This window comes from Hydra vulgaris, chromosome 01, assembly GCF_038396675.1.
Source record: "Hydra vulgaris chromosome 01, alternate assembly HydraT2T_AEP".
In the NCBI taxonomy this organism is placed as follows: Eukaryota; Metazoa; Cnidaria; class Hydrozoa; order Anthoathecata; family Hydridae; genus Hydra; species Hydra vulgaris.
In genome coordinates this window covers 53171124-53193660 of record NC_088920.1, presented here as the reverse complement: position 1 = coordinate 53193660, position 22537 = coordinate 53171124, and the positions used below count along the sequence as shown (strand labels likewise).

At 28.4% G+C, this 22537-nt stretch overlaps 1 non-coding gene across 1 annotated transcript; it reads left to right on the top strand.

Moving 5' to 3' along the window:
* Positions 1 to 20913: 20913 nt before the first annotated feature.
* Positions 20914 to 20995, top strand: trnas-aga (transfer RNA serine (anticodon AGA)). Its single transcript has one exon. It is a non-coding gene; the product is annotated as a tRNA-Ser (tRNA).
* The last annotated feature ends 1542 nt before the right edge of the window (positions 20996 to 22537 follow it).

Here is a 22537-nt window from a genome sequence, read left to right as displayed (position 1 = left end):
TATTCATTTTTTAGATATATTCCCAAAAAATACAAAACTATAATGGTCAACTAAAATAAACTTATTAAACTCAAACTTCAGAAAAACACATGATCATCAACTTTTAATGACAAGTTTTAAATGACTTTTATATCTGGTGTTTAAATATATGATTTGCACTTTTGTTAACTTTTTTACTTTAAATTTTAAAAAGTTTAAAATAAATAAAGCAACAAAAATTTACTGAAAAAAAAAAAGAACTTGATATTTTTTATCTGTATGATGAAATAACATCAAGACAGATTTTTTCACAATCGACCATTTAAATTTAAATTCAAAAGTGTGTTTTTTTGAACCACTCCACAGTGGGCCAGGTGGTGGACAAAACCTAAAAAATAAATGTTTATTATATTCAAAACCATATAATAAAACATATTTGTAATACTCTCGTTTAAAATTTTAAAAATTGTTTTGAGTATAATAGTATCTTTTAAAACCACAAAAATCAATTGCGGTTTCATGTTTCATGTTTCATGTTTTTTTTAAAAAGCGTGAAATTTTTATTTTTTATGCATAGCTATAGTAAACAGTAAGTTTTAAAATTTTATGAGCTTACGGGATTAGTTTATATATTTAAAATATTTAACAGTAAGGCTTTTTGAAAACAAATATAAAGTAAAGATCAGCCTTTATAATACACTTACAATCTGGCTTTAAAATAACGTGGTAAATTTTTAACATTTAATACTTTTTTTTTGTACAAAAAGTGTCACATAATTGAGGGAACCTACGAGAACTTATATTGAATGCTCGAACTTGTAAATGTAATATGTGTACAACCTATTTGAACTATATACATTGCCCCTAATTTTTTTTTTTATTCTTTAACATTTTATTATAATGACTTGTAGATTATGTTATTTGCTTAAAATCAACTTTTATTTCTCGTAAACAAAAATACATATTATTTTGTTTGTAACTTTATTCAATACAAATTGCACTGTTAACCTAACATTTTTTTTGTTTTTTTATATAGCAATAATATAACAATTGGTGACATTTACGGACTTACACAACAAAATAAACTAGTTTTTATGATATACCATTCTTTTCATTAAAATTAACTGTTCTAGTTTCTGAAGATATTAAACTAGAGGATTCTGAGTGAAAAACTTTATAAAATTACAATGTAAAAAGTTGATAGCTGCAAAAAATAATAATACTCATTTTGAGAGAAGTAATGAAAACTGGCTAGCTCCAGATTTTCAATACACCTACAGTTCATTAAACGCTACATCATCAGTTAATGAAGTTGGGAAATCATGTTGCTCTTTTAAAAAAGCTTGTAACAAAACAAAAAGAATAAGCTTAACAATATTTCTAATATTTTATTTAGCCATAAATTACTTCAACTTGCAACATGCAATATGCAGCATGCAACAAAATTGAAACTAAGAAGTGAGTTTAAGTACAAAACTGGCACAACAGTTTCTATTATTTAAAATAAATACCCATTAAACCTGCTTAGATATATTCATTTAATGAAGCTTTAGCATTCATACTTAATGGTGGTATACTAAAATCAACATACCAGCTTCTAAGAAATGGTGCTGAAAAAACGGCTGCAACATATATCCTTTGTATAATAGTATAGGATCTTCAAAAGCTAAATGCTATTCCAAGAACATTCAAATGGATGGCTATTCAGTACAAATACCGTTAAAAGACTTTCTAAACACTCTTAAAAATTATTATTAGAATTAACTAAACTGACGTTTAGATGTAAGGCTGGTTTTAATGGTACTACAGGATATAGTGTTTACAAACAGGTAAGTTAAAATAAAAATAGTGACGAATGAAGAGTGCCTATTGATTATTTGCATAGTTCCTTTAGAACTCAGAAGACTTTATAATAATAAAAACGTTGTAATATTATTCATCCAGAATGTGCGGCTAATAGATTAAAAATAAAAAAATACATTTTTATATACAAAGATGATAAATAATCTACAGTCTTATTCAAAACGTTGTGGGCATATAATAATATCAATAATAGAATTTCAAACCTATATATTCATTTATATTCTCTATATATTTCTATAAATTTATCTATATATTTCAAATCTATTATACAATATCGATAATAGAGTTTCAAATCTAGTGATAAATTTTCATTTTTTCTGAAGTGCGCATTTTTATTTTTAAAGTTTGTTGCATCAATTTTTTTTTAGTTTATTCTACCAGAAGAGTTTGTTATTTAGTTCCACAATATTAAGAAATTATAGGATTTGAGACTAAAATATTGCAAATCCGCGTTTTAAAGTTTTATCAAGTTTTTTAAATAATTTTTAGAATTAGCAACTATTTAACTAAAATTTATAATAAAAGTAAATATATCTTAATACAAAGTGATTCTTTAGACATATAAAGGGTTTTAGTAAAAAAAAAAATATCAAAATAATTTTGTCCACCATATGTCTAATATCCGGCCCACTGTGCACTCTACTAAATTCGTTATATTAAATTAATTAAAATAAGCGCCTGTTGTGGTAATAAAAAGTGATAGAATTTTTTAAGTTAATTAAATTTACTTTTTTAACTTTAATGTTTTTTTGTTTTTGTTTTTTTAACTAATCTTGATGTTATTTAAATCAGTTATTTAAAAGTATTTTTTATAGGACTGTCTGGTTTGTTGTTTTTGCTTTGGAAATGGCCCCACATTTTACAATTTTATTCTAAGTTTTGTATTTTGGTTTTTTTTATTAAGCGTGTTTGTTGTTAAAAACCAATCTAACCAAAATGAAAGTTATTTCTGGAAGTGACTAACTAGAATAATTGTTGTCTTGAATAGACTGATTGAAACAAATTCATTCCAGACATTAATAGCTATTAACAAATAAACAAAAAAAAAAATATTTTTAATATCTGTTGGAGTGGTTGTTACGACCAGGGCTGACCAGGGCCAACCCAAACGAGGGGTGTAGGGGGTATCCCCTCCCCTCAAGCTGTTATATATGCATTTGAGTTAGCACATTTGAACATTTAGCATTTCAATTGGCAAGTTTTTAAGTATAGTAGGCAAATGTCAAATATTGAGGACCTTTTTCTTTTTGTTTGTGTGTCTCAAGTTGGCAAAAAACACATGCGATACCCCCTCCCCCCATAAGAGATTTCTTCGGGACGGCCCTGACAACGACTACACTGAATAAGAGAAGCGAAAAGCAGCAGTTTAGCTACAAATACGCCCGGCACCTTTACAGTAAACTTTCATTAGGTCCTCTAACCTATTTCCTCACATTAAAAAAATTATTATTAAAACAAATAAATCAAAAAAAATTTTTTTCGGTTTATATGTTTTAGTATAAATTTTTGAAAAAAAGCTTCGAAAAGGCATTTCAAATCTTTTTTGAAATGCCTTTTCGAAGGCATTTCAAAAGAGAAAAAGTTGTACCCTTATTTTTTTTGAAGAGAAAAAAAATAAGGGTACGACCCGCCTTGCCCAGGAAACAAATTTAACATGCATCTTCATTGAGACTACATAAATGCTATCAAGATAAAGTAAAATCAAAGTTAAGCCTAAAAGATAAATTAAAATCAAAAAAAAAAAAAAAGAGATTCAAAAAAGTGCGATTCTCCAGTTGGCTCTGAAAACAACTTTAAGATGTACTTTTATTAAATTTTCACAAATGCTGGAAGTTTCAGAGCTCTAGCTAATTTGGAAGGTAGTGAAAAATCAATCGCAAGAATCCGAGACAACTGATAGACGACAAATAACTTGTGTTTGAACGTTTGAAAAAAAATTACAAGTTTGTTCAAGAGCGCTATTTAAATTAAATAATATTTCATTTTTCTAATCATTCTTGTGTGGGTTGGTCGCCAAGGCAAAAAAAAGGATGTCTTTTTTCAAATAGATTATATATGATAAAACGCAAAAAAAGATTATACCTAATAAACACACCTATAATCATATAAATTATATCAGATAGTTTAAATGACTTATAATTTTTTGAAAATTGTTTTAGCAATCAATGTCCTTGCGGATACCAAAAATATTATATTGCGTCATATTACTATAACAAAAATAAAATAATAAGGTTAAATTAATAAGGTTGTATTGTATTATTTTATAACGTTGTAATGTATAATACTATTTTGGTAACGTAAATTTATTACAATTTTGATTTAAAAAATTTTTATTTTTTATTTTTATTGGGAAGGGGCAAACACCAAAGGGTGTTTGCCCCAAAATGAAATGAACGCAACATAGATGAATACGTAATTTTTAGCATATTTTTAATAATAATTTTTTAAAATTTTATAACGATACAAATAATTATGTAATTGCATCATTCTTTTATTTTAGTTTAAAGAAATATGTATTTTCGGATAGTAAAGATGGCGGATAATGCTATGTCGCTTGGTATAACCCACTCTGGTTATACCAAGCGACATAGCATTTAAATTTTGCTTTGGAAACTTTGGCGCACAGTAAAAGCAATTAGAAAATTTTTTTTATTTTTGTTTAGATCAAAGGCGGAGGGGGGATGATTATACACCCCTCTCTCCCTCCCCCCCCTCCCCCCTCCTCTCGATATGTCAACCTATGCGCCACTGGTATATGTTGTAATCAAGTAGAATATAAATTTAATTTATATTCTACTTGATTAATACTTTTTTTATACTAGGGTATATTAAACCATCACCACCACATCTACCCTAACTATAAGATACACGTCTAATATTTCTTTGGGATGTAAAATGAAATAATAACAACTTTTTTTATAAAAAAACAATTACTTTATTTAAATACACGCTTTTATGGACGAAATTTGCATTTACTGGATGGTTAACGCGGTGGTTTAGTACCCCCTCTAAATCCCTGGAAACACTCATTGACTAGTGACCAACGTAAACACATAGTCCTTTTATACACCTATCTTTTGATACCAAGATATAATATTTTAGATAAGTATTGATTAAGTTGTAACAGTTTTACTGAAGGAAAATTAAATTTTAACCACAGTTTCTTCAACAAATCCATAAATCGAAAAATCGGTACTTAATATGTCATAACTTTTGGTTTATGTATATGTATACGTTTTGGTATACGTATATTTGGTATGGTATACGTCATAACTTTTGGTAGGATTTTGATAATTTTTTAACCTTAAAAATACTGTATTGAAACCTTTTCTAATGATATATAACAATCTAGTATATAATCAATTTAAATTTTTATGTCACATACCTAGTTGAGCTAATAAATGCTTGGTTAGTTTACCACATAATATGGCGCACTATGCGTCGCTCTAATAAGAAATGAGGAAATAGGCTTATAAATAGGGATGTACCGGAATTCCGGCCGGAATTTGTGTCTTTTAGTACAATTCGCTTCTGGCTGGAATTAATTTTTTTTTTTACTTATTAATTACATTTGATACAGACTGTGTAAATAAATCAAAAATTCATTATCCTAATGAAGAACTATAGGTAAACCTAGGTAAAAACCACAAATGTAATTTTATTTGCAGAAATAGTAGAAAATAATTACTGCAAATACATTTGCAAAAACTTGTATTTTTTACCTAGGTTTACCTATAGTTCTTTATTGCTCTGTAGGATAATGTTTTTTGGATTTATTTACACAGCCTGTGTTACATGTCATTAAAAAAAAAGTAAAAGAAAAAAATTTAATTCCAGCCAGAAGCGAATTGATCTAAAAGACACAAATTCCGTCCGGAATTTTGGTAGATCTCTACTTATAAATAAGCATTTAACATTTTGAAATGATTATTTTAACAAGACATTGCATTTTTGTTTATACTTCTATATTTAAAATAAAAATGTTTAGTCATAAAAAAAATAGTCTATTGTGTTTTTTTCGGTTCACCTGGACTAATTCCAGACCTTAAACTACGTAAGTCTGGATAATTTTATTCAAATAACAGAAAAAAGCGCCAATATTTTACCAAATTTTACAAACTATATCATGAACACGATTTAATAATAAGAAATATAATTGAATATAAATTTTAAACAAATCTGCTTTCATCTGATTCTTCGCTCTATAGTTTCTTACAAAGTTCCTCAACATTCTATTCTAATAGATGTTTTTAATAACTTGTGGTTATAAAAATTTTTGAAAAACTCAACGCAAAGCAGCTCACATTTTAGTTCATGGTATATATCATGAACTAAAATGTTTTAGTTCATGATATATATATCATCTAAACTAAAATGTGAGCTGCTTTGCGTTTTTTAAATTTAAGAAATAATTTAATAAATTTTAACTAGCTGTTAACTAGGAAGACCTATAGGTCTTCCTAGTTAACAGCTAGTTGGCTGAATGGTATGAATGGTATATAATAATAAGTCAAAGTTTTGTTGTTTTTTGTTTATAAAAAAAGTTTTAAAAATAATTTAATAAACTTTAACTAGTATTTGACTAGGAAGACCTATAGGTCTTCCTAGTCAATAGTAATTGACTAGTAAATAGTAATTGACTAGGAAGACCTATAGGTCTTCCTAGTCAATTACTAGTTAAAATTATTTAAATTATTTTTAAAACTTTTTTTAAAAACAAAAAACAACAAAACTTTGACTTATTATTATATACGATTCATACCATTCAGCACAACATTCAAAAAAACACTCGGCATTCTCTTTATTTTGCCATTATTTTAAACAGTTATCAGAAGAACTGTCACTTTTCTTTTTTAAACTGTTTTGCCTTTAATCATTTTTTATTCAATTTTTTAGAAGTACAAATCCGATGTCATAAACAAATAATTAGCAATATCCCTAGTGTTTTCTACCAAGAAAATTAGACATGCATGACCAACTCGTGAAGTTTTGTTTTCCTTTTTTCTGGCTTCAATAAGACTCTCAGACAAAGAACCTTTTAAAGGGTAATTAAAATATTCAATAAAAGAAGCACCATGAAATGTCGTTCAATGCACAGTTTGTGACAAAGGCATGGTTTTTTTTAATGTATAATTATTAATGAGCGCAAATAGATATTCAGATTTCTGATTGAAAATCGACACACATTTAGTTTTTAATCGTGCTGTTTATATCAAATAGTAAGTCTCATAACAACTTATTCATTTACTCGTCTTGAAACAACTTTTTTATATTATCACTGATTTAGGTGCTCTCCGCTTTAAGAAAGAAGTGTGTGTCTGTGTGTGTGTGTGTGTGTGTGTGTGTGTGTGTGTGTGTGTGTGTGTGTGTGTGTGTGTGTGTTTATATATATGGACAACAATTTAATGGATCATATAATTTAATATTTAAAAATTACAGCATAGAGGTCTTCAACTTTTTTCAAAAATTACCTCCACGTGGCGTGATGATCATATCGCTTACTTTTTACCACTTCTGAACAAAACAACTTTGACAGACATAATGCGGCAGACGACATGGTAAAAAAAAATCATTTGGTGTGTGTATTTAGCACATATTTATGCCATTATATGCTGAATTTCTTAGTTTTTACCTGAAGTTTTACAAGTAATTTTATGCTTTTTCTGTCGTTAAGGTTGTAACCGTGACGGTCCTAACAAAAGATCCAATGTTTAAAAACAACAATAAAACGACGCAAATACAAACAGGTTAAAGTTCTCAATTATGGATATATGATACGATTTTTAACGCTACGCAAGAGGACTGTAAATAAGCGTCAAAACACGTTTATTCAACCCTTACAATATTAAAACCATGCTATGGTATGATAAAATGATTTTTTTAAATAACTTTTTGCTTAAAAGTATTTTTAAATAGTTTAAAAAAAGAGTTATGGATTTTAGTAAGTGCTTTCATAACTTTTTTGCTTTTTTTTCTTCCTCTTTTTCGCAAAATTGCCCATATATATATATAGGCAGTCTCAAGTGGCGGCCATATTGAACAACCGACTAAATTTTTGTCGCCTTTAAAATTTGGAAGCTTAACTTGCGTTTTTGCGGCCTACACACAGGACCCATGAAAAATAAGTTTAATTAAGTATATAGATAAGTGACTGTATAAATTTTTTTTTAAGTTTAAGAACAAAAATCAGACAGTTTTCATGACCTGTTTTTATAAAAATTTGAAAGGTATTCTTACAGTTTATAGAGCTGAAATAAACAAGTTTCATAAACACAATACTTATATTTGCAATAAAATAATTTTTTCATATATCGAAAGAATTATGTAACATTTATCCAATAACATAAAAAAAAAACAACCATAACAAGTTAGGCTAATTAGCAATAATAAAATTTTACTAGGCCAATATTCCACCGCAAGCCTTCGCATACATGTTGGTCGATATATCTTATTTTCGATAGTTTCTAACTTTTTGAAATTAGTTTCTAACGCGTCAGAATCTAACGGTTGGAATCTTACTCGATCAACATTTTCTGATAATTTATTTTATTTTAGTCTATTAAAAAAAGTAATTCTATAAAGAAATATGAACAAAATAGTGATTTATGCAAATAATGTTAAACATAATGAGCATTTTTTACTATATAGTATGTTATAGGTTTTACTTAATTTTGAAACTGCAAATACAGGCCCGTATATATATATATATATATATATATATATATATATATATATATATATATATATATATATATATATATATATATATATATATATATATATATATATATATATATATATGTATATATACTTATTTCAACCCCTGTATGTATGAATATATAGATATATATATACATATATGTATATATTTATATATATATTATATATATATGTATATATATATATATATATATATATATATATATATATATATGCTTATATATATATATATATATGCTTATATATATATATATATGCTTATATATATATATATAAATGTATATATATATATATATATATATATATATATATATATATATATATATATACATACATATATATACATACATATATATATATACATTTTCAGTTAGTTATTATATTATAATATAATATGATATTAAAAATGATATCTAATATCATATTATGTAATATATTACATAATATGATATTAAATATCATTTTTAATGATGATTTACTGAAAATGTTTAACAAGAAAATAAAAATAAATTTTTTTTAAAAATATCTATAACTGAAACTATGTTTTATTTAGCAAAGGTACTTGTTTTTCTTTTTCTTCTTTAATTTCAACAACTCTTATAGTGCTCTGCAAGTTACAAATTTTTTACCACTAATATATACATAGCTCCCACTAATATATACATAGCTCCCAACTTTTTAAAAGTCACTAGAGGGTTGTGCGTTTTGTGGCAAAATTTTAAATTTAATATACATCAGATTCAAAGAATTTATCTGTAATGTAGTGAATTTAATAGCCTATAACTAATTCTAAGCCAACATAGAATGCTTTATTCTTCATATAATAATATGTAAATTAAAAAAGTTTTAGTATACACATAATTAAACTCAACTCAAGGATTATAATAATTATAAGAATCAGCCCATTCTACCATACTAAATAAACAAAATAAGTAAACAAGTTCAAATTGTTCAAATATAGTCATTTAAATATTTAGGGGGATTTCGGGATCTTCCTGAACAACGAGGGACTGGTTTTTCAATAGAAATACTATTAGGATTTGTTTGGAGAATAGAGAAGTTTAGAGATCTTTTCGGATGGAGAGGCTTAGGTGAAGGGATTGTATCAGATTCATTGGAGTTATCTTTGTAGTTATTATTTCCATCATTATCACTGATTATATCAGCCATTGGTGCGAGATGTCTTGTAGCAAAAGTAATCTCACGTCCATCAGGCATTCTTACATAAGAATATTTACTATTAGCCTCTAAAAGCTCAATCTTTTCAACCAGAGGTTCATATTTGCAGTTTTGAACATACCTTTTAAGCAACACAGAACCCGAATTAGTTAACCATGTAGGAATAGAGTGTCCATTAGAAGAACGTCGACTGAATCCGAATAATCGTTTGTGAGGTGTAGCGTTAGTAGAAGCGCAAAGTAAGGAACGCATTGAATGAAGGACATCGAGCAAAAGATGTTCCTAGTTTATGGTAGGTAAATTCTTTGATTTGAGAGCAAGCAAAATTCCTTTTCAAATTATGCCATTGTATCTTTCACACTGACCATTTCCCTGAGGATTATAATGAGTAGTTCTGCTCAGGTTAACACCTTGAGAATTAAGAAAATTGCGGAGCTCTGTAGACATGAAGCAAGTACCTCAATCTAAATATAAATAAGCTGGCATACCAAATATAGTAAAAAGTTGAGTTAAACATTTAATTATGGTTGAAGTAGAGATATCATGACAAGGAAGTACGAAAGGAAATCTTGAAAACTCATCAACAACTGTTAAAAAAAATTTGTTGCTAGATGAAGACGGAATAGGTCCTTTAAAATCCATGCTTAGTCGCTCAAAAGGTTGAGTGGATTTTATTAAGGTTTGGTTAAAATTGCTTACATAGTTTTTAGGTATTAATTTAACACAAATTTGACACGAAGAAATGGTTGTTTTTACATTATCAATTAAAAAAGGCAGATTTTTCGATTTAAAAAATGATGCATTCTGGTGATTTCAGGGTGGCAAAGAGTTTCATGTAGTTCCTTAAGAGAGGTTCCGTTCATAGTATTAGAGCAACAAGATCTAGAGAGGGCATCAGCAACAAAATTGTTACGCCCTGGGCAATAAACTACATCATACGAACTACATGTACGAAGAAAGTTCTATCCTCTATCTCAGAATCTTGTCATTCTTAATTTTTTCCACTCTTTTTATTGTAAAACATGAAAGAGACAGAGCGCTGGTCGTTGACTAGAATAAAATGCCAACCAACAAGGTAGTGTTTCCATTTTCGAAGTGATTCGACAATAGCATAAGCTTCCTTCTAAACAGAAGAATGTTTTTTTTTCAATAGGTGAAAGTTTACGAGAAAAGAATGTAACTAGTCTTCCAGCCTGATTAAGGGAAGCAGCTATGGAAAAATCGGAGGCATCTGTTTTCCACCTCAAATGTTATACTTTTGTCAATAGCTTATAGAGCTGTTTGATAGATTAATTCTTTCATTTCATTAAAACATTTGATAGCATCAGCTGAAAGTGGAAAGACAGAAGTAAGAGATGAAGGATGAATTTTGTCAGAAAAATGTTTGATATATTAGGAGTAGTGTGAAAGTATACCAAGGACTCGACGGAGAGAAACACTATCAGTGGAGCAGGCATTTCAATTAATGGCTTTAAGCAATCTGGATCATGGAAAAAAGAGCCACTTTTTATAATAAAACCTTTTCTTCATTGAACGTAAACATTGCTTTCTTAGAAGCTTCAAGAAATTTTTCTAAATTGAAATCATGTTTATTTTTAGATGCACCACACAGGTGTCTTCTAATTTTTTTTTTGAATAAACTTATCCATGATTCTTTGAAATCGTGCAACAGCATTAGTGAGGCCAATAGGAATTCTTTCAAATTTGAAAATATGTCCATTGGACTTAAAAGCAGTATAATACTTGTCAGTTTTTAGGAGAGGTATTCGGTGATAAACACTTTTTAAATCAAATGTGCTAAATAATGAATATTTTGCAACAAAGTTAACTAATTCATTGATGTTAGGTAAAGGATAAGCGTCAAGTAGTGTAAAGCAATTTATTATTTGTGAGTAATCAATAACCTTGCGTTTTTTATGTCTCTCATTCCTGGTAACAACTATTTGTGATCGCTAAGGAGAGTTACTAGGTTTCAATTATATCTAGTTTTAAAAGTTTTTTAGTTTCTTGCTCAATAAATGCTTTGTTCTCTGAGTTATATTGTCTAGAAGGTGAAGCAATCGGTCTACATTCTGGAGATAGAAAAGGGAAAAGAGTGTTAGCTTTCATTGTAATACTATTTAGAGAACAGATGGGTATTCGCAAGAGTTGGGTATAACCAAAAAGTTAATATTAGAGTACTTCATACCAAATAAAGTGAAGTTAGTTGAAACTTTGCCAATAATTTGACAAGGTAAGGAAAAATCAGCCATAGAGACTCTTTTATTAGAAGGGAGTATATTAAGTTTTAAAGAGTCGCATAATGATAAATGTGTCAGAGCTTCCAGTGTCAAAAAGAGCTCTTACCTTGGCCCTAGCAATAAAGACAAGCAATAGAGTTGAGTGAGTTGATAGAAGAGCAAGTGATCCAGGCTAAACTTGGTGCATGGAAGTTAGCAGCAGCAAACGTGACAAAGTTCTTTGATGATTTGCATACTTTCTTGAAATGTCCTTTCTTACCACAATTGTTACATTCTGTGTGTCTGGCAGGACATGATTGTCGAGGGTGACGTTTACTTCCATAGAATTAACAAAGTCCACTAGACTCAGTAGAAACTGAAGCAAGCTCAGTAATACATTCAGAATGTTTATTAATTGTAGCAACATTACTATACTCTGTATGTGAATACATTTCGTAATTTCTTTGAGCGTTTTTCAATGAACGAGCTTGATTATAGGCCTCAGTAAGTTTAAGAGTAGAATTTTCTAGTAGTCGTTGGCTAATATGATGAGAGCTAAGACCACTTATAAATGAATCGCGAATGTATTCTTCACAATGTTCTGAAGCAAAATCCTGTTTAAAGTTGCAATCTTTACGTGAGGCCTGCAAAAACTCATTAATAGATTCTCCGGATGATTGCTTACGCGAAGCTAACTGGTGTCTGAAAAATAATTCTTTTTTAGGTTTTAAAAATAAGTTTTCCAGGATTTCTATAGTGCCATCAAATGATTCATTGTCAGCAATATACTTGAACACGGAAGGAGATAAATAATTAATGAGGACATCTAATTTATCTTCTGTTTGTATAGTTTTCATGAAGTTTGTAAATGTTCTAAACCAGTTTGTCCATTCTCTAGAAGCTGATGCAGAGTTGAGATTGCTGTCAAATAATTTTCAAGAAAAATTAGAATCGTATATTGAAAAAATAGTTTAAATTTAAACAACAAACTTTTTTCAAAAACTAAATAAAAGAACTTTTAAAACGTTTAAGTTTTAAACTCACAAACATAGATTTGTAAAGAGTTGAAAACCATTGTTTTTAAGAATTCAATTGATATTAAAAAGCCGCAACCAAGGGTTTGCAACTTTATTTTAATAATAAAGAACAAGCCGCTGTCAACGACGTGCGGTAGCAAGATTTAAATAAATAAAAACACATGCTAAAGAATAAGATCTTTGATTTAAACTCTAATTTAATATGCCAGTATGGATAATTATAAAATAACAGAAATAATCCACGAGCGATAATAGAAGGAATATAATTGGTGTCTTAAAACAAAAACGTTCCAACAAACCCCCATTAAACCAGTGCATTCTTAAACAATTTAGTTAAGGTATCCCAAGAACTGATCTCATCTCTGTTATTTTCATAAATCTCCACAACAAGTGGGTACATGCTTTCAGTATCTGTATCACTGCTTCCATCACCAAGAAGGCTAAATGGTTCAGCTTTGAGAAGGTTCACAATACAAGAATGTAATGACGGAGCAATAAAACTAGTAAATAAAACTTCTACATTTGTATCAGATTTAACTTCAGTTGTGCCTCTTGCAAAGAAAGAATTGATTTGTTTAGTTGATGCAACATCTTTAGCTGCCTTCTTATGCTAAGGACCATATCTGAACTAAAAAAATAACTATCAATTATTCTGTTACCAGCCTAAAGTTAATATTTAATTTCTGTCAAAAATTTATTGTGACAAGTTAAAAAGCACCTAAATTTAACTTCATTAATAAAAAATCGTAGTAAAACTTTTGTTTTTTTATCATTATCTATATTGAAATTTCTATATATCAAAAATAATGCTTGACAATAAAAAACGTTAGCAAAACTGAAATTACATTATTATACTTACTCTGCAGTTAGCTTTGAATTCATTACCATTTATAGGCTGAATAAAAAGAAATTGTGTGCTCCAAGCACGTTTAAAAGAACAACACGAATGCTTTCTTTTCTTTGATTAATTCAATGCCATTGATATAAGAAATTTTCAAATAAGTACAACCGAAACCAAAATAAACTTTTATTTTTAAAGCTCTTAAAAACAAACAAATTAATTATTTAATTATATAATTAATTTTATAAATAAATAATTTACTGTATTTTCTGTGAACTATTATTTATTATTAATTAAAACGCCTAGAAAATTTTTTTACATAATCAGTTGTTGTTGTTTTTTGCGGGATTTTTATCTATGCCGGTCACTTGGGAGCTATGAGTATAATATTCAGCAACTTTTTTTTCTCACCTAAAATCCACAAAATCTAAATAATAATATTAAGAAAAAATCTAAAATTGTTTATTAATTTACTTTGGATAATTGTCCAGGGTTTTAAAGTTGTATATTTTTTAAGCATTGCCCAAAAAAATCCTACCACAATAAGTCAGATTTTGGAGTTAAAGATATCGTACAACAAGAAGGAGCATTTTAGAGATTGTTAACATAAAAAATAGCTCTCCCAAGATGTGAATTTTCTTGAAATCACATCATCATTGTCATCTTAAAACATCATCAATTCATCTATAAACAGAAATAGGCCCACTATTCCAAAACAAGATATAGAAAAAACTGCTGCACTCCAAAAAATTTTTTTATCTGTTGAGCAAAAGCAGAACTACTTCGACATACGTGGACATACGATAGTGGTGAACGTGATACGAGTGTTGGAGTGGACATACGATAGTGGTGAACGTGATACGAGTGTTGGAGTAGAAGACATTCAGTTTATGTCATTAATAGAAAAGTTTAATATCGTGGAAGTATAACTTTAAAATAAAACCTATTGCGATAAAAAGGTAATTGAAATTGTATTATTATATGAAACAAATACCTTTTTTAAATAACTCTGAGAATAAATACCTTCATATTTAATCTACATTTTCTATGTTAATTTATGTTGTTGACATTAGTATTCTAAGAGGTCTAAGAGTTGGCTGTGGTAAGGGTAAATATTTGCAGACTATTTTAATGCATAGAAGGAGAAACCTAAAAACCATATATTATTTTTTAATTCTATTCTTTATTTACCATTCTATAATGCTTTTTTAGAGGGCTATATATAACCATATTCACCATATATATTCATCATCATGTAACAAATGGTTTAAATTTTATAATCTAGAACTTGAAAATTTGTTGGACGAATTAAAAAATCTTTTTATTAAAAAGAAAAAACCTTTATAAACTAAATTAGAAATTAAAAAACAAAAAAAACGTTTTGATGGCAGCAATAATACCTTACATAGTTGTAAACTTACTTAACAATGGCTTAGATGGTTGTAAGATTTTTTTACATACTATTTAAAAATACTTTTCTTAATATATTTCAGATATTTTTGCCTCCATCTATACTTTTTTTCTGTATATTTTTAACTTCCAATTTAGTTTAAAAAGGTCACACATACTTTTTGCAGACATCTGAATTCCCTGACTGCTCCTTGTTTTTAATTGCTATTCTCTTTTCACAAAAAAAAAGTTTTTTTGCAACAACAAAAAATCTCAATAAGTGCAGTGTTGATAAACGTTACCACAAGCCAAGAACGGCTTGTGACAGCCAGAGTCTTACCTTTTGAAAAATACAACTTTTCGCCCCTTTTAAGTAATTTTGTTTTTTATTTTTATGGTGAATTTATTAGCGAATTTTGAATGGAATGTTTTCCCTGATCAAAATAAATTTTTATAACATTTCTTAAATAGAAAATGGCTATAAAGACCCTTGGAGGAAATCATGTTCGGGCAACTGTAAGGCTTGGATTAGATGCGTTGATGGTTAGTAATGTTCAAGATTTATTTTTTAAAGATTGAATACCTAAAAGAGCTTTTTTAAAGACGATGCATTATTACTGCAATGCTAGGTATGTAATTTCAATATTTATTTCTGGTCCGTAAGATTTAAGGTACATAGTAATTATTTTATGAATAATGGCAATGTCTGAAGAAACTGGAGTCCATTTCTTCATGCTAAAAAGCTTCATGCTACTGTGCTTTTAAAGCTTACTGAGCTTCTAAATTTAGCAAGAAACATTGTTTCTTGTTAAATTTTCTTTCTTCAGCCATTACTTCTAATCTTTCATACAAATAAATGCTACTAACACGGTTACTAATAAGTATTAATAGTTATTGATATTACTGATACTAATTATTACTAATGGCCTCTAAAATGTTAAGTGAAATAACTCTTTGATACCTTAATAAAGTAAAATTGGAAATTCAAATCAAAAACTTGTAAGTAAAAAGTAGATGTATTTAAATAACATAAATGATATGAAAATTGCATAAGCATATTTAAAAATATACAATTTTATTTACCATTTGATTATGTAAAAGTTAAAGTTAATAATATATTTTTATGCAAAAGTTTCTAATTTTTATTTTTAGAAGCGTTTCTAATATTTTAATTTTGGTAACTCAAAAGAGCTATTTGAAATTTGAAATATTTGAAATTTGAAATATTTGAAATATTTGAAATATTTAAAATAGAGAAGTTTAAACAAAGTGAAGAACAAAGAACAAAACAAAGTGGCAACGAATGAACGAACAAAGAACAAAACAAAGTGAAGATAATTAATATTTTTACTTATTTTGCCTTTTACATGTTTTCGGAAAATTTATTTTCGCAAATAAATTTTATTAGATTATTAATTATTGTCTTTTTTTTATAATTATTTTTCTCTGTAGCAAGAGAGAATTCTAACTTGATTAGTTATTAGTAAGCATTATTAATGGAAACTAGTATGACATAAAACACGGATGTTAACCCTAATTAAAAAATCAAAACCTAAAATAAGACGTCCCAAGGATGCCCCAGTGAAGAGGAGTTGTCCTAAGGACGTCCATAAGATGTCGGGCGTGCTTCCATAGGAAGTCTTGTTTGACGTCCAGAAGAAGTCTCAATTAGACGTCCCTTAGACGTCTCTGCTTCGTCCAATTGAGGCGAAAGCAAAAACCTGGTCCAAAACGGATGTCTTCAGGAAGTCTCATGGACGCCCCTTTTGCCCATTGGAATATTAGTACGTAAAACCTTCATAAAAAATAACAAAAATGAAAACTTGTTGTTCTGGAGATATGACCCTACAAAGAAATAAAAGTTTATGGTGTTGGATTTGTGACGCTATTTTTTGAATCATCGACTAAATTCTAGGCATAATTTAAAAACTGTATTAAATAATTTGCAATCTGCACTTTCGGTTTACTAAGAACTTACGTTTTTAAGATATATTACCCTTTCATTGCAAAAATATAAGATCCCGAAAATACGATTTTTAGCTACTGACTGGTATTGAAAATTGGGTAAGCCTTACAAAAAGTACCAAAAAATCCAAAATAACAAACATTTTTGTATTTATATTAGATTTTATTACCCATATATTTTGCTTCTGTATTTTATGGTATTTTCATATGATATTATCTTATATATTAAGTTTATAAAAAATCTTTTTCAAACTGAATTTAAACATTAAAAGTGAATGCAAATTGTAGATTTGAGCGACCAACAAGAAAGAGAACACATAGTATTATAACTAGACATCAAAGTAAAATGTATGCTGGGCAACCAATAAACTACCTGTTAGTGAACTCTCAAAATATAAACAGATTATTCAATATGCCTATAAGATCAAAAAAGAAATGATTGCAACTGAAAAAATTGATTTTCCTGCCATAGTTTTTAAAGTGAGTAAATAATTTTAAAAACCCGGAAAAACGTAAATCCAAATCTTCCACTAATTAACGAAGTGACTACAGCTGAACGATCTAAAGCTTCAAAACATAAAAACAGTGTTTGTTGCTTGAAAAGTAACTTTTTAAAGTTTTTTGATATATCAGCATGCAGATGTGAACTTCCTCTTTTAATTTGCGATGACAAGTTTGATACATTTTCGAAAAGTAGAAAATGCATCCCATACTCCCAAAAAAAAGAGAAGAAATAAAAAACTGTACAGCTGTACAGTTTTTTATTTCTTATAAAATTATGGTATTATATTTTAATGTACAAGTTACCTTTTAGAAATGTTTGATGCAAGGGTTGCTCTAACAAGCACAATATATGTCTCTGTAAAGAAACCAATCAGGTAACTTTTAATTTTTTTTCGTATCTTCTTTTTTTTTATGCTTGTTATTTTTTAAAATACTTTTTATAGGCTAAAAAAAGATTTTTTTGAATTAAAGGTTCCAGTTTTAGAACAAGAGTATTTAAAGGATCAGAAAGTTAAGCAAGAGTCCTTTGGAACCTGGCACATAGGCCAAATTGAAAAGAAAAAGAAGTAGTAAGCGTTGATGCAATGGCAGCGCACTTGTTTCAGAAACAAAAGATCCCTGGTTCAAACCCCACCTCTGGGCAAGTTTTGCGACATCGGTTAGAAAGGAGACGTGAACTTCCAATTAAATGCTCATCCGCGGTGCTCAGTGATAAGACCGTAAGGACTTCTTGGGGCACCTAAATAAAATTATATAAAAAAAAAAGTAAGAAGAAAATTAATATGACAAGTGATACGACACTCCATTCAGATAATGATTTTATAAGCGAAACCTATGACGTAGAAATAGGTAACAATGATGGTTACAAAAATCAGAATCATGATTCTTTTGCAAAACCACTGTGTGAAAAAAAAATTACACAGATTTAACTAACATTACAAAGCTGCTATAAGGTTCGAAGTTAGTGACGCTGCAACATCTGCAAAAGCAACTGCTACCTTGATAGACTATCAAGTCATAACTCAGAATAAAAGATCACAAATTATCACCGAAAAAAAGATATTTGACACTAAAAAGCGTGTTTCAACTATGATTAGTGAAAAACACAGTTTAGAAGTTTTTCATTAGAAAGTCATTGGAGTAGATGTTAAAAAAGACAAAATTAATTAGCTCATATATTAAGATATGATCATTATTCTGAACCTATTATTAATAGAACAGTAAAGGATGAACATCACCTAACTTTTATGCAGAAAGTGGACCTTTTTCTAAGAAATATTTAAATCATATTGAAATAAAAAATAGAACAGGAATTACAATGGCAATCGAGACACTAAAAAGACTCAAAAAATATAACAGCATTAGTAGTTTGGAAGCCATTGTTCTTGATAATACTTCCGCTAATACTGGTGCAGTTAATGGCTTAGTTGTAACATTAAAAAGCCTTTTAAACCGAAGAATCCATTTAATAGGATGTATACTTCACCAAAATGAGTTACTACTTTCCCATTTCATATCGGAAGTAGATGGTAATAGTAACGATCCAAAGAAATAGAAGGGGCCTTTTGGTCAAAAAGCTTCCGCAGGTGATTTGCATGATTTACCAATAGTTGATTTTCTTCCAATTCATTTAGAGTTTGACTCCTACATAAACTCTAATATTTTATCTGATCTTAGTACAGATCAACTTAAACTTTACGAATACTGTATTGGAATATCTAAAGGTTTTATATCCCCAAAATGTTAAATTAAAAAACCAGGAGCTGTTTACTATGCCAGACGGTTAACTCTAGTTTTAAGAATAACGATGGTTTATGCGAGAGTGAAGAACCCTACAGCTGAGTTGTGCGTAATTACAAAGTATATAGTCCAAGTATACTATCCCATGTGGTTTGCCCATAAAAATTCTTGTCTATATAAAGATGCTCCTAGACTTCTTCATAGGACAATAGAGCTTGTTAAAAATCAGACAGACAATATACGACAAATTGCTTATCAAAATCTTCAAAAAAACTCATTACTTTCTTCAAGAAAACTTTTTATATTCAATGTTGCAAGTTGATGAAAAAGATATAAGGGCTCAAGCTATTAAGCAAGTTTTGCACATAAGTTAATCAAGAGAAGGAAATCCTGAAGTCAAACCATAAATTAAAGCAAAATTAATTATGACTATTAACTTTAACGCAGATACATGGAGTGGTTCAGTAGATGTTTCTGTAATTGAGGTCGAACCTCTAACTTCTATCCTAATTTCATTATTTGAGTTAGAGAATGCTTTGCAAACTTCTAAAAAATCTATTCTTACGGATTTACGGATTTAAGGCAGCTAGAATTAAAACTTGAATGGAAAAACAGGTTTTGAAAACCTGGGAAGGATGAGGGAGAGGGGAGGGGGGGGAGCGGTGAGGCTATGGCTCCTCCGCCCCCTGTTTCTACGCCCGTGTTTGAGATTATGTGGAAAAAATTCATTCCGTAATATTCAAATATTCTAGTGGAAAGAATATTTGTATCAAAGTTTGTACTAAAGTATATATATATTTAGAATAATAAAAATGAAAAATTCATTGAAAACAAAAAAATACTTAAAAGCTTTAAAGCTATTACCCAAAATTGCCCTTACTCCAATCGGTCTGAAACTTTTAGGATAGTCTTATATATCTTAAGCTATCCATAAGAAATCTAGATTAGTATGTACAACAAATTCCAAAGTGAGCCAATATGTTCTGAGAAAAAAACTATATTTTGGTTGTGGCTTAAGGCACAATCGTCAATTTCTAAAAAAAAATTCTCTATATCTAAAAACTTCAAACAAACAAAAAACGATCCTTTAAAAAAAAAGTGGGGGCGAGTCCCCCACTTACCCCTGGTGTACCAGGCTGCATTAAATGTAAAAAATAAATGCTAACAATAACAACTTAAATAAAAATAAATAAAAAAATAAATAACTAAACTAAAAAAAAAAAGATAAATATTGTTAACAAATAGACTATACATAGTAAAATATTACTGAACATGACTGTTTAGTAATATTTACTACTTACTGAATTATATTTGCTTATTACTGAATATTTACTACTTACTGAATTATAATTATATGAGTAATATTTACTACTTACATTACTTACTGAACAGTACTGTTTAGTAATATTTACTGAACAGTTCTGTTTTTGTAAATAATAAACTAATATTAACCTAAAAAATATTTTGCTGAATAGTAGCTGTGATGGCCGAGTGGTTAAGGCGTTTGACTAGAAATCAAATGGGATCTACCCGCGTAGGTTCAAATCCTACTCACAGCGATTATCTTTTTAAATAAGTTTGTTGTTGTTTGTACGTTTTTACGCCTAAGTTCAAAAAATCAAAACTATCACATTTTTAAAACTAAATTATTATTATTTGTACATTATCACATATCTAAATTTTTTTAATAAAGTTATTATTACTTGTACTAAACATTTTATTTATATTAAATTTTTTATTTTACTACTTCAAGTAACTTTTTTTTTAGTTCATTTTTTAGCTTTTTTTTTTTTTAAATAACAAAATAAAAATAATAAGAATTAAAAAAAATATTTTTATAGTAACTAAGGTGTTCTGGGACCTAACAATGTTATCACAGGGTACCGCAAATTTTACTTACAACTAAATGCGACATATTGCGGCTTTTCTGTTAAATTTTTTTTTTTTTTTTTTGCTTTTGAATTTTGTATAGAAATCCTTAATTATGTGTCTAATTACGTAAAGATAATCTCTATTGAAAAATATTTTTTTAAACTCGTGATATACTAAAATTGCCGAGTTAATTTAATAATGGCAGCAGCTCATAGAGAAAGTCGATCGTCTTTTGATATAAGCATTGACTTACGAAATCGGTTTGATCTCGTACCTTATGGTGAAATTACATGTACCGTTCGTCACGAAAACTCTCAAGAACAAGCAGCAATTATAGAAAAAACTGGGAACCGATCGCGCGAAATAAAATTTTTTCCGAAGCTTAAAGGAAAATATTTTATATTTATATTTTACGATGGAAAGCTTCTAGAAGGATGTCCTTACACTCACACGGTTGTATAAAGACATTATAACGTACAAATATAACAACTTTAGTAGATAAATAATCAACAAATCATAAATATTTTTAATGTTTTTAATTTTTTATTATATATGCGTTTTTATTGTTTATTTATGATGGATATAACGTGATACATAAATTTGTGTGTGTGTGTGTGTGTGTGTGTGTGGTGTGTGTGTGTGTGTGTGTGTGTGTGTGTGTGTGTGTGTGTGTGTGTGTGTATAAATATATATATATATATATATATATATATAATAATAATAATAATAATAATAATAATAATATTAATAATAACAATAATTATAATAATAATAATAATAATAAAAATAATAATAATAGAAACTAAATAATTATAACACTCGATTTATTTAAAACATCACTCAGAGTTTCACGCAAATAGCGATCATCAGATGTTACAAATCTCAAAAAAGCACGATTAAATTTCGATAAAAACTTCCCAAAATCTCATAAATTCCATAAACTGTTTAATCGAAACAACCTGAAGGTTAGCTATAGCTGTCTTCCAAATATTCGCGACATCATCACTTCGCATAACAATTGAATTTTATCAAAATCTTCAAACCTTAATGCTCTAACGTGCAATTGCCGACAGATTAATTTATGTTCACTTAATAGAAAATGTTTAATTAAAAATGTCATCTATTTATGCAATGTTAAGACAAATCCGCAAGATGAAGGTAGATATTATATTGGGCTTACAGAAAAAACTTTTAAAGATCGCCTTTACAAGCATAATAATTCTTTTCGT